The following is an 11,895-nucleotide window of genomic DNA, read 5'->3' as shown; positions in this document are numbered from 1 at the left end:
TCAAAAAGGCACTTAACCTAACGTTTATGCCTGACTTTCGTCTTAAGCTCCCGGAATGAGAAATCTGAAAGACTGTACTGTCCTTACTGGTTCTGGTCCAGTACTACAAAGCATACCAAGCTCCTTTTCTAAAGTTGCCCTACTTCTCTTGGTGAGGTCAGCCTGAAGTTGGCAGCAGATAACTGTAGGACATAAACTTACAGAATAGAAATTTAAACTGAAAAGACTTTACTGACAGGAAAGGTTCATCAGACATAGCCTTGAAAATGTCCCAAGGTTTGAATTAGAGCCAGGAGGAGCTTTATCTGTTTTCTGTATCCCTCTGGGTCTGTACTTAAACTATCAAAACGTATATGTTTAATTTCTAAGGATTGGGATTTAGTAGCTGGTTTCAGTGTTAAAAAGTTTTGGCTCTGTAGGTACCTAAAATTATGAAAAGAGTTTGAATTTCTTACTTTTTTATGGCTTCAAGTCACAGTATGTTTTTTTCTTTTTTGGGTTAACCAGCTAGTTCCTTTTTGATACTTGCATTCAGATCACATCTCCCAAACTCTGGCTTTAAAAGTGCTTATGTCTGGATCCTCTGCGGTGTGGCCATATCATTTTTAATATGTAGGGATGTCTAGACGAAGGTATATTGTACTCTTGTTCTTGTATGGTGATGTTAAGCCACTGTAATAAAAGGTGTAAATTGAATGGAGTGTCTGAAGGAGAGCACAGAGTGAATTCTCTGATCCAGAAACCTCTTGTTAATGAAGGACACGTGATGAGGAGAGAGGTCATTGGAAGAAGAAAAGGCACACACACAGACTTAAAGAATGTCAAAGCACGGAAGTCTCTTTAGCTTGTCTGTCTTTGGACTTCGTCAGGCTTTCTTTGGGCCTAACACTAGCATTTTCTCGCACTTCCTTGCCCCGCCATCTTTCTCACTCTGAGCTGACAGAATGCCTTTGGTCAAAGCAGCTTTGAAAATAGAAATCTCAAAATAGCAGTTCTAAAGTAGGACTTAGAGGTAGGAAGAGAGCAAACTGGGAAAGTGGCTAGAATGCCAGCAATTCCATATTTTTTCAAGGCTCTGACATTTCTGAATATAATGTATAATTTGTAGTGTTAATGAACGTGACCCCTTCATACATAGAAGGAAAATACATGGAACAGCTGTTCTGTGTAAAGTGGTATTGATCTTCTATGTGGGAGCTGGAGATAAAAGTTATATGCAATTTGTGTTTCCGTCAGAGAGATGTTAAGCTACAGTTCCGAGGCAGAAATGAGTGGAGAGCTTGCTGTCGGGGTTGTATTTCTACATAGGTGTCTTGTTTGGCACATTTTGGAATGAGACTGGGATGGTAGAAAGGGAGATGAGGTGGGGCTGCGGGTTGCACCTTGGACACTGCATACATTGAGGGGTCCACGTTGATGCAGTCTTCATGGTAGAGCTGCAGTCAGGTTTACAGCAGGAAGTTGCATGGTCATATCTGTTGAGTTCGAGCTGACTGGTGGCAAGAGACTACTTAAAAAGTCATGTTTATGAGATCTAATGAGAAATAGAAGGGGAAAGGTATGCAAAAGAGGTAGGTGATCAAAGTGCAGGAATGGCAGATGGGGAAGGGTCACCTGGGTCAGAGGCACTGGCAACATCATACTTTGTCGGCTTAGAAATACGAAAATCCTTTGGGTTGACAGCCAAATAATAGATGAGCAGGACATAAGGTATTGGTAGTAGGGGGAGAAAGTGGCATAACAGATAAATTAGACCATTTACATGGGTGTGCTATTGACATCACATGTAGCCTTCCTCTTCCATCTCAACATATGACTTCATCTCCAGTCGTACAGAAAAATTAGCAGCCATCCCACGGGACCTCCTCCATCCTGCTGATCATGAGCCCATTCTTGTATTTGTCCCCTTCTCCTCCTCGCCTGGTACGGGGAGGGGCTCTCCTTCCTCCTCGGGTTCAGTCTCCACTCTGGCACGGAGTCCATGCCCTCCCGCCCTTCCAGGAGCCTGCGAGGATCCTCTCCCCTGCACTCCTTCCCATCATGCGCTCCTGTTTGATTCTCTCCCACTTGACTGCCCCACCTCTAGGTATTGCCCTGTCACTGTTGTGCATCACAGCCAGTGCTCAGGGGTTGACTTGACTTTCCCACCTTCCACCATTCAGGCCCTGTCATTCCACTAAAGAGTTCTTACCAAAACTGTTTCTAAGTCAGCACACCCGACCTTTCTCTGTCTCCTTACTCGACATCGCAGTAGACCAAATGCTCTGCATTGCTTCCTGTCTTTCTTCTACCTGTCTGATGTGTCTCCTGTGCAAAGTCATGCTCCTGGTAGCCACTGAATGCTAATTATGGGCTCAGCCCCGTGTTCCTTTCTTTCCCTAGATGACCTTTTGTGCAGCTTCATGACCACCTATCAGCAGGTAAGGCAGATTCCTGTCTCTGGCCCACACGCCTCCTGAGCACCAGTTCTGTGTATCGGACTTGCTGACCTTTCTTCTCGGATGTGTCTGTGGCCCCTCAGACTCATCAGGTTCAAGAAGGAATTCATGAGCACCTCCTCCACTGAAAACCACCTTTCTTATTCTATTGCCTCTCTCAGTAAACACTTCATCCGTTTAGCCTGGAGTCGGGAAACCAGAAGTCAACTCCTACTCTGTCACCTTTCCAAAATCTAGTCTGTCACACCAAGTCCTGTGGATTTCGCTTCCTAAACCTCTTGAGTCCATATACTTCTTTCCATCTCTTCTTGTACCTTTGCAGTGCGCCCTTGCCATCACACCGTAGAAGCTTCTCACCCAGTCTCCATGCGCCTTCCTTGTCTTCCTGGCCCCTGGTCTACACTGCAGGCAAGCCACTCTTGTCAGAATGCGGATGTGATCTTGTATGTACCAGGTGACTGGTCAGTCCACCAGCTCTTGAAAAACCATTTTCCCACGCACTCGAACGTATTTCAAAGAGAATCAGTCCCCCATGGGGTAGTTTTCCTTGGTAGACAGTTTGTTTCTGTGCTGAGCCAGTCTGCCTCCTTCGAACTTCTCTGTGTCAGTTCCTCTCTGGAACCTGTGGCTTCGTTGGCACCCCGGGTAGGCACATGAAGACCTTTTCCATGAGAAGTGAAGGCAGGAGCCCTCTGGACGGTGAATGTATGTACCCTCATGTTCCATAGGTAAAAGAACCGTGTGTGGGGGTTGGGGGGTAAGTCCTTGAGGCTCCTCTGTGTTCTAATTGGGTGAACTGGGAATTTTGAGACAGGCAGCAGGTCCTGTGTGTCCTTGTTTGCAGGGAGCATGCATTCTGATGGACAAAACGGAAAAGGGGAAGAATGAGCAGCTGCTCAGATCTGTTTGTACTGTGCTGGCTGATTAGCTGTGACCTGCAGATGTGGGTCCCATCCTCGGCTCTGCTCTCTGCCTGCTTATGTCTGACTTGGGGCAAATCACTCGCCTCCGGCCTTCTGTTTGCTTGTTAGTATAATGAGGTGGTGCTTATCTATGTGATCTTTGCCGGCTCCTCTGAAAAGACTCCAGTCCATCCTGGCTTGCAGATAAGGAAACTGAGGCCTGAGGTGTGATGACTTCCTTTAAAGCCACACAGCTAGTTGGGGCCAATCACAGGCCAGATCTCCTGACCCCCCACGCATCAGTCCTTGGAAATCCTACTGTAATATGTTCCTATCCAGAGGCCACAGGTGGGAACTGAGGGAAGTGGGACAATCAAAACATTAAGAATAGCGCAGAAGATGGCACAATGTCCGCATGCCTTGGCACCTGCATTTCACCAATAGGGCCACCTCTTACCTTAGAAGAAGTTCCCACAGGGCTGGTGATCTGGATGCCTGGCCTGGAGCTTAGCTACGGTAAATGGGACCAGAGGGAAGTGATGGCTGTTTGAGGTGGGCTTTGTTGACGGCGGCTGGAGAGAGCAGCTGACTAGCAGCTGACAGAGGAGGAAGAGGGAAGAGTAACAGACAGCAGATAGCCGCAGGCCCGCATGTCAGCTACTGTTGCCCAGGGCCGCCCATCCCCAGGAGCTGTCTTCGTATCACAGGAGCTGAGTGCTTACCTTGTGGGTTCTTAGTTTGATGTCACGTCTTGATGACAAGATTCCATTCTCTTCTGCATCAGTTTGAGACAGACATCGTAATGAAATTCTAATTAGCCAAATATGGAATGTAAGTGTGGAACTCATTTTATAGAGAAATTTTCTTATGTGAACTACTTTCCCTGATGATAGAGGGGTTGTGACGATGTAACATCAGATATAGTTTATCTGATTGGCACTTGTAAGAAGGGTTCCCGGCAAAAAAGAACTGTTTTTTTGTTGTTGTTGTCCTCCCGTTTGATCTTTCCTTTCCATTCCTTTTTTTTTTTTTTTTTGTTTTGTGAGCGGTCATCTGATTTATAAAAAGATGCAACAAAAAGTAAAATGGTACAAGATAATCAGTTTCAAAACATAAAAAAATGAGTGTCTTTAGCCATAGCTCAGAACAGAGGAACTGGGTAAGGAGAATTGCTTGTATGAACTGGCAACAGGAAAAGTTGGTAACGGAGAGCTGAGGAACTCTATTAAGATATAGGAGTGAGGGGCTCCATCCTCATCTGGCATTTGCTCAGTGTCGTCTATATGGTTAGAGATGTCCATGATGGGAACTCCAGCAATCTTCTGGGTCTGGGTCAGCTGATGCCACAGTGTAACACTCTGAATTTCTTCCATACTGAGCAGACATCTGCATAGTTTGTCTTGTGTGTACGTGGTAATCATTTGAATATTGGCTCTTTCTCAATCCTTAGAGCCTCTTGATACTTTCACCCCGGTTTCTCAGTTTCAGCCATTACACAGTCAGTTGTACAACTGGTACACTTGGCACACAGCCCGTCCATCATTGACCGGTCAAGTTTGGCTTAAATAGAAAAGTTGATAAAGTCGGTACCAACCAGGATGTGGTAAGTCGGCCCAGCTGTGTGTTTATATTGGAAAAAGCAGGAGGGATGTTGGGGGACTTCTCTTTCCTTGAGTGCATGGGATCCTTCTTTTCTTTCTTTTTAGGTTTTAATCTGTCCTTCTCTCAGAGAAGGATCTCAGAGCTAAGCATTCGCTTCCCGGTCACATACTTTCTTGCTTTCTCTTGCTTCCCCATGTTCACACCATGCCCATTTCTCCTTGCTTTTGATTTTCTAATTCACTCTTTGTAGTACCATAAAACTTATTTAAATAAAATGTTGGCCTACTAAGTTATTGATTATTAGTAAGTTCTTTGTTCAAAATTTGAGAGCAAGAAGTATTATGTAAATATATCTTTTTGTTATTTAACTAGTCTTACAACATTTAGCATCAAATTTCTTGAAACATTTAAACAAATTAATCACAAACTGGGGCTTGGGCTCGCTCTTTCTTTCTTTTTTTTTTAAGTAATCTCTATACCCAACATGGGACTTGAACTCACAACCCTGAGATCAAGACCTGCACGCTCCAGTGACTGAATGAGCCAGGTGCCCTTTGGGCTTTTTGTTTTTAAGTTCCTCAGGTGAGGGGCTGCCTTAGTGGCTCAGAGGGTTAAGCTTCTGTCTTCAGCTCAGGTCATGGTCTCAGGGTCCTGGGATCGAGCCCTGCATGGGACACTCTGCTCAGCATGGAGCATGATTCCCTCCCTCTCTGCCTACTTGTGATCTCTCTGTGTGTCATATAAATAAATAATATCTTAAAAAAAAAAGTTCCTTAAGTGATTCTAATGTGTGACCAGTGTCGAGAACTCTAGCACTGGATAATTCCTTTAAATAGCTCAAGAAATTAATTTTGAAAAGCGAACTAAAAGCCTACATAGATTATGATTGGTGTTAAATTGAGGGGAAAAAAGAGATAAAGAGAAGACATCAGCTGGAACAGAGTGTAATTAGGTACTCAAATATTTGTTAGATGGATAAATACATTTACGGAATGTAGGGTTTTTTTTTGTCTCTTCATAAATATGTCAAATGGGTATATAAATTCAACAAAGGAGTTTGATATAAAATTGATTAAAATGTTAGAACAGAAGTTTTTTAGAATTTCAGTGTTACTATTTCATGATGCTTTTAAGATGATCTCTCTGTAGATGGTGGGAAGATCTTGTTAGCATATGTTTTTAATTTCTCAAGCTTGAATAATTTAGTCACCGAACAAAGATTTAGAATGAGTTTTGGAAGACACAAGTCCTAGATTATATCCCCACCTAGCTGGGTCAGAGATTTGAGAGCAGGGGCTGGAGGGATGAGCTCCAAGGACATTTTTGTATACATGCTGATACCTTGGGCGGGAACACTCTTCCCACACTTCCTGTGGCTAGCTCCTTTGTGTCATTTGGATTCAACTCATTGTTCTATATTTCCTGGTTCATCCAAGTTAAAATACATCCCATTTGTCACTCAGACCTTTACTATGTCCTGTTTTCTTTTTAGCTGTGATCACTATTCATTAATCACTATTTGATCACTGTTCATTAATATAATGTTTGTTTACATATTTATTTTCTCATTTCTGCATTAGAATATCTGCTCCTTAAAAGCAGAGACCTTGTCTTTTCTTTTCATGACTGTGTCCCCAGGTCTTAGAGCAGAGCTGGAGTTGCATGATAAATATTTGAGGAATATTTATGGGATATACAGGGACATTTATTCATCTCTGTTGTCCATTGTTTTTCAAGAATGGTTGGAAACACACACATACGTGAGCTCGCACAAACTTTCTATGTCTTTCAACCCCTATGTAGTGTGCAGATTAGTGCTTAACTATTTTGGTTTTTTGTCTCGATGAAATGGGACATGTTTCAGGGCAGAGCTCATAAATTTCATATGCCCTCTTAGTACTTCTCATCATTACAGAGTGATGGTTCTGGGGGATTCTGCTTCTCGTGGAGATAGTATATAGTGATTTTATAAGTCCATGTATCTGGGAAGGAGTGTTTTACTTCTTGGCAGCTTAGAGAACTTCAATCTTTCCAAATTCCATGTAATTTTCATAGCATTAAAGCTACTAATTTCAGATTATTGGTAAGTTTTAAATGATTAATTCCCAGGTTACTTTGAATTAGTCTTTGTTTGCCATCCCTGATTGCAGCTAGTTAGTAAAGTAGCTAAACTTTTAAACTCTACTTGGTTTTAATTTTGAGTGATGTCACTGCTTCTCTCATGGTTAATGGTTCTTAATTACCTGCAGCTTGTCTGGTTAGCTCATTTATTTTCCTGTGTTCCAACATCTCTTGTGATCTCCCAACTTCTGGCCTTTTGGGGGATTTGTACTTGAACTGGGTTCAGATAGGAAATACCCCTGAGTACAAAGAGAAGATATCTTTTCTTCAAGACTTTGGGTTAAATTAAGGGGTGCTCTGAGATTTTAAGGCAAATTGTCACGAGTCAGCCTTTATCTACAGTTACTTATCTCTGTAATCAGATTTTTCTCAAGACACAAAATACACGTACACACAAAATAAAACACAGATACAGTTTAGATGCCGACTCAAATTGTCAGCCAGGGCTGTTGAGTCCACATTTTTTAATCATCCCAGGTGATTGATTATATTAAGTGAATATTAGCAGTTACAAAATAAGTCTACAGTAATACAATGTACTTTTATCATTTTTTTTTACATTAATGGTTTTTGGTTAATTATTCCTGTTTCTTAAAAAATAATTTAAAAATGAAACAAGATGGGATTGGGAGGGAGACAAACCATAAGTGACTCTTAATCTCACAAAACAAACTGAGGGTTGCCGGGGGGAGGGGGTTTGGGAGAAGGGGGTGGGATTATGGACATTGGGGAGGGTATGTGATTTGGTGAGTGCTGTGAAGTGTGTAAACCTGGTGATTCACAGACCTGTACCCCTGGGGATAAAAATATATGTTTATAAAAAATAAAAAATTAAAAAAAAAATAATAATAATTTAAAAAAATATAGCTCTTCTGTAGTCCGAATGTTTGTGTCCCCTCTCAAAAGTCATATATTGGAGGGACGCCTGGGTGGCTCGGGCTAAGCCTCTGCCTTTGGCTCAGGTCATGATCCCAGGGTCCTGGGATCGAGCCCTGCATCGAGCTTTTTGCTCAGCAGGGAGCCCGCTTCCCTCCCTCTCTCTGCCTGCCTCTCTCCCTACTTGTGATCTCTATCTGTCAAATAAATAAATAAAATCTTAAAAAAAAAAAAGTCATATGTTGGAACCCTAAACCAAGTGCCAAGTGTAATGACATTTACAGATAAAGCCTTTAAGAGATTATTAGGTCATGGTGGTGGGGCCCTAACAATGGGATTAGTGCCCTTATGAGAAGAGACGGGAGAGAGCCAATGATATGATATATTACATATAATATATGAAATATTATTATAATGCTATATTATTATATCAATAAATGAAATGCAATAAATAAATAAATAAATAAATAAATAAAATTGCAATGCAATAAATAAATAAATTACAATGGAAGATTATTCAGCTTAACAAAGGAAGGAGTGTGGGTGATGTCCCTGGTGGGCCATGCTGGCTCTTGGCTGGGACCTATGCCAGGCCCGGACTGAAAACCTGCATCGTCCCACCAACTTGGGGTTTCCTGCTATCTGCCCCCCAAAGGACAATGTCCAGTGTCAGAGCATGGGGACAGAAATAGCCTCAGTTAGTTCCTACACGAAGAGTAGCTTTGGAAACTTCTGAAAACCCAACTCATCATCCATCTGGCTATGAAGGGACATCTACAACATTAATCCCATGACGCATGTTTTACTTTGTAGAATTCCAAACATTCAACAAGCTTGTGAGTGGTCTATTTATTTGCAAGCTTAGGTTGCTGCTTCTTGCCTTTAAAAGCCAAGCACTGTAGTTGCTCCCGTAGATCGGTACAGTCTTTTACAGTTTTCAAAGCACTTATGAGTTCTTCCCCTATTCTTTACTTCTGAAAAGCAAAATGTGTATCAGCCAATGATGTAATTAGTTTGAACAGAAAAGAACTTTATTGAACATTATCAAGGGCCTTGAAGAATGCCCGGAGGGCCAATGCCAGGTTCTGGGGCTGTACCACCACAGGACTGCCCAGGGGAGATAGTGCAGTGATACCCCAACAGTTGACCCTGGATGGAACCGTGGGCATGGCTGCTCAGAGAACTCCAGTCTTTTGCATCCATCCTTAGAAACAGATCCTACCTACTTGGTGCTTGCTTCTTCTTCTCCCATCAGAGCCTCATGTGGGTGCATCTGATGGGCAGACCTTGTATCATTTGCAAAGTAATTTCTGGCTTCTCTTGGGGTAGAAAGTCAACATGGGAAAATTCCTCAGAGGTAGGAAGAGTGTCCAAAGGATGCTGGCTGTTTCAAATTACAAGAAACAGGACAAACGATACCACTGACCATCAGAAGTGGGGTTTTAATGTCTTGAAACAGTTATTATTGGGTTTTAATGTTACTGGGAATCATTTACTGTAGGTTCACAAGATATCTGATAAGAGAGCACCTTTTAGATTTCTCTAACCAATAATATCTGCATTCTGATCCTGCAGAAAAATGTTCTCTGAAAGTGCTGACCAGTTTTGATTGCAATACGATTTCTCAGCTGATTCTTTTCATATCCTACTTGAAGCAGAGCTCAAAAAGCTCTGTACTCAGTGGGTGGTTGTATAATTGTTTTAATTCATTTGTTAAACATAATTATCTTTCCTCACTTCTGTCCTATTCCTTTGATATATGCTCAGCAACTTGGTCCCTAATGGATGTGATTAGAGCTTCCCACGGTGTGCATCATGTGAGGGAAGGGGTGTTACATCGTTAAGGTGGGGACACATCTTCATTTCATGTTTCAGGGACTTAAGCTGTTTCTTTTGACACCTGGGGGCTAAGTTAATGAGAGAGTTCTTTGATAGCTTTATGTGAGCTAATTCTGCTTGTCACATGCTATAGGGGACCTGGAGAAGAGGGAGGAAGTCAGAGAGCAGAAGATAGGTGGGGTGCCTTTGTTCAGTGACCATCCCCTCATGTCAACCACCAACCCAATCATTAACTCTGGGCGTTTAAACACAGACATCCTGAGACAGATCAAAGACAGGTTCTTGGCAACAGGTCAGAACATATTCTTGGGAAAAAGAGTTATGCTAGTGGACCCTTGTGAATCTGAGGTGTCTTCCTCCTAGAGACCTGGGTGTTTTGTAGACAACCTCTCATCCACCTTTTTGCAATGTCCCCGCAAGGCACTTATTCCCAAGTCTGGGAAAACTGAAGAATATTAGACTCTGTGCTCTTAGAGATCAGGGAAGGTGTCAATGAATCATCCTTCTGGGTTCTAACCTAGACTGACAACAGATAAGAACCGAGTTCAATCAAATGTGATAGGTATTGAGGGCTAGGTGAGTCAGCATGGCTTAGATTCAAGACCAAAAGAGTCTTGAATCTTCCTGTGCCCTGAATTGAAAAATGGTGCTCAGGGAATAGTGTACCTGGCCCGATCCAGCCATGCTTACCCCAAGAATATGAAGATTTCCGCCTGCATTTTCTTTTGAAAGTTTTATGGTTTTAGCCTTTACATTTAAGTCTACAATCTATTTCCAGTTAATTTTTGGATATAATGTGAGGCAAGAGTGATGATTTGTTTTCCCATACATACATGCAATGATAGAAATGCTTTCCAGCCTGCCGCCAAAAAGAATGGGCCTGGGTCTTTCCTACTGTTTCCTGGCAATGGTCCAGCACAGCTTTCCTTCAGAGCAGTCAAATAACTGAAAGAAAATCCTCAAATTTAACAATCTTGTCTACTGGGTTTCAATGGAAGTTCATGCATTTTATCCACTCCCCCTTTTCAACCTGCTTTCTATAGAGAACATCAATTCACCTGTTGGAATTAAACCTGAAAAAAAAAAAAAAAGGGCAACAAATTAAGCCACTTACAAGAGTGTCACGAAGTACTGACCTTTTATTCTTAACACAGTGACTGGACAGAACCCCTATTTTTGCGAGTAAAAAAGAGCAGGCACCCCTTCCCCATCCTATGCGATGGTGCACTTCAAAGCCTTGTCTAAGCAAATCTTAGAATGTTGAAGTTGTAGGGAACAGAATGTTCATCAGTTTGATGAACGTTGGAAACAGTGGTCTTTGCAGCTTCGGTTTATAACAGTGAGCTTGTGCATTCTTGGATAGCTGTCCATTACTGATGTGTGCCGGATTAGTTTTACAGTTTCACCTGAGGAAGGAAGACTTTATGTTTTATGAAGAGTCCAGAAATTCTGCTTTTAAGGCTAAATGCATACAGCAACATTTATTACACAGAAAGTGCAGCAAGTCTACAAGACCAGAAGCATAAGTACTGATGAATGGATGGAAGCAGTAGCTAGGACTATAGACAATCCTATAGCAAGAGAAGACTGTGATGCTTCCGGATGGTCCAGGAAATCTTCTGGAGGCTTCAGTACCTGGTGTGATCATTTAGTCGTGAAAAGGGCACATCAGAAGGGGTGGGGTGGTGAGCAAGGGCACAGGACAGGAGCCGAGCACATCTGGCAGGTGGCAAGTGGACTGTCACGGTGGGGCCGTGAGAGACTGGGGTCAAGGCAAGCTGCCAGGAGCCAGGAAGCCTCCTGAAAGCCCGAATATCCCAGGATAGCATATTCTCAAATCATGATGATAAGGCTTACGACGATTTAAATGCTGTTAAATGGGAATTTTGCCTTTCAAACCATGCTATACCTTTGATTGTAAGATGTATCCCAATTTCAAAGATGTTAGATTGTGTGGGGGGAAAAGCACAAGTCAGTGTGCTAGCCAGCCTCGGGGAGGACCACGAAGATTTCCACATCCCAGTATCTGCATGTGTGTTGTACCCTCCCACATCTGGTGTGACTAACAGGATATAGCAGAATTGGGGGTAAATCAGTTACAGAATTAGGTTATGAAA

General features: G+C 42.5%; 1 pseudogene; it reads right to left on the bottom strand.

Moving 5' to 3' along the window:
• Positions 1-3,929: 3,929 nt before the first annotated feature.
• On the bottom strand, positions 3,930-5,137 carry LOC131827892 (rRNA-processing protein FCF1 homolog; annotated as a pseudogene).
• Positions 5,138-11,895: the final 6,758 nt, after the last annotated feature.

Source organism: Mustela lutreola, chromosome 3 (assembly GCF_030435805.1).
Source record: "Mustela lutreola isolate mMusLut2 chromosome 3, mMusLut2.pri, whole genome shotgun sequence".
Taxonomy (NCBI): Eukaryota; Metazoa; Chordata; class Mammalia; order Carnivora; family Mustelidae; genus Mustela; species Mustela lutreola.
The sequence above is the reverse complement of the archived record's forward strand: the minus strand, read 5'-3'. Positions and strand labels throughout refer to the sequence as shown.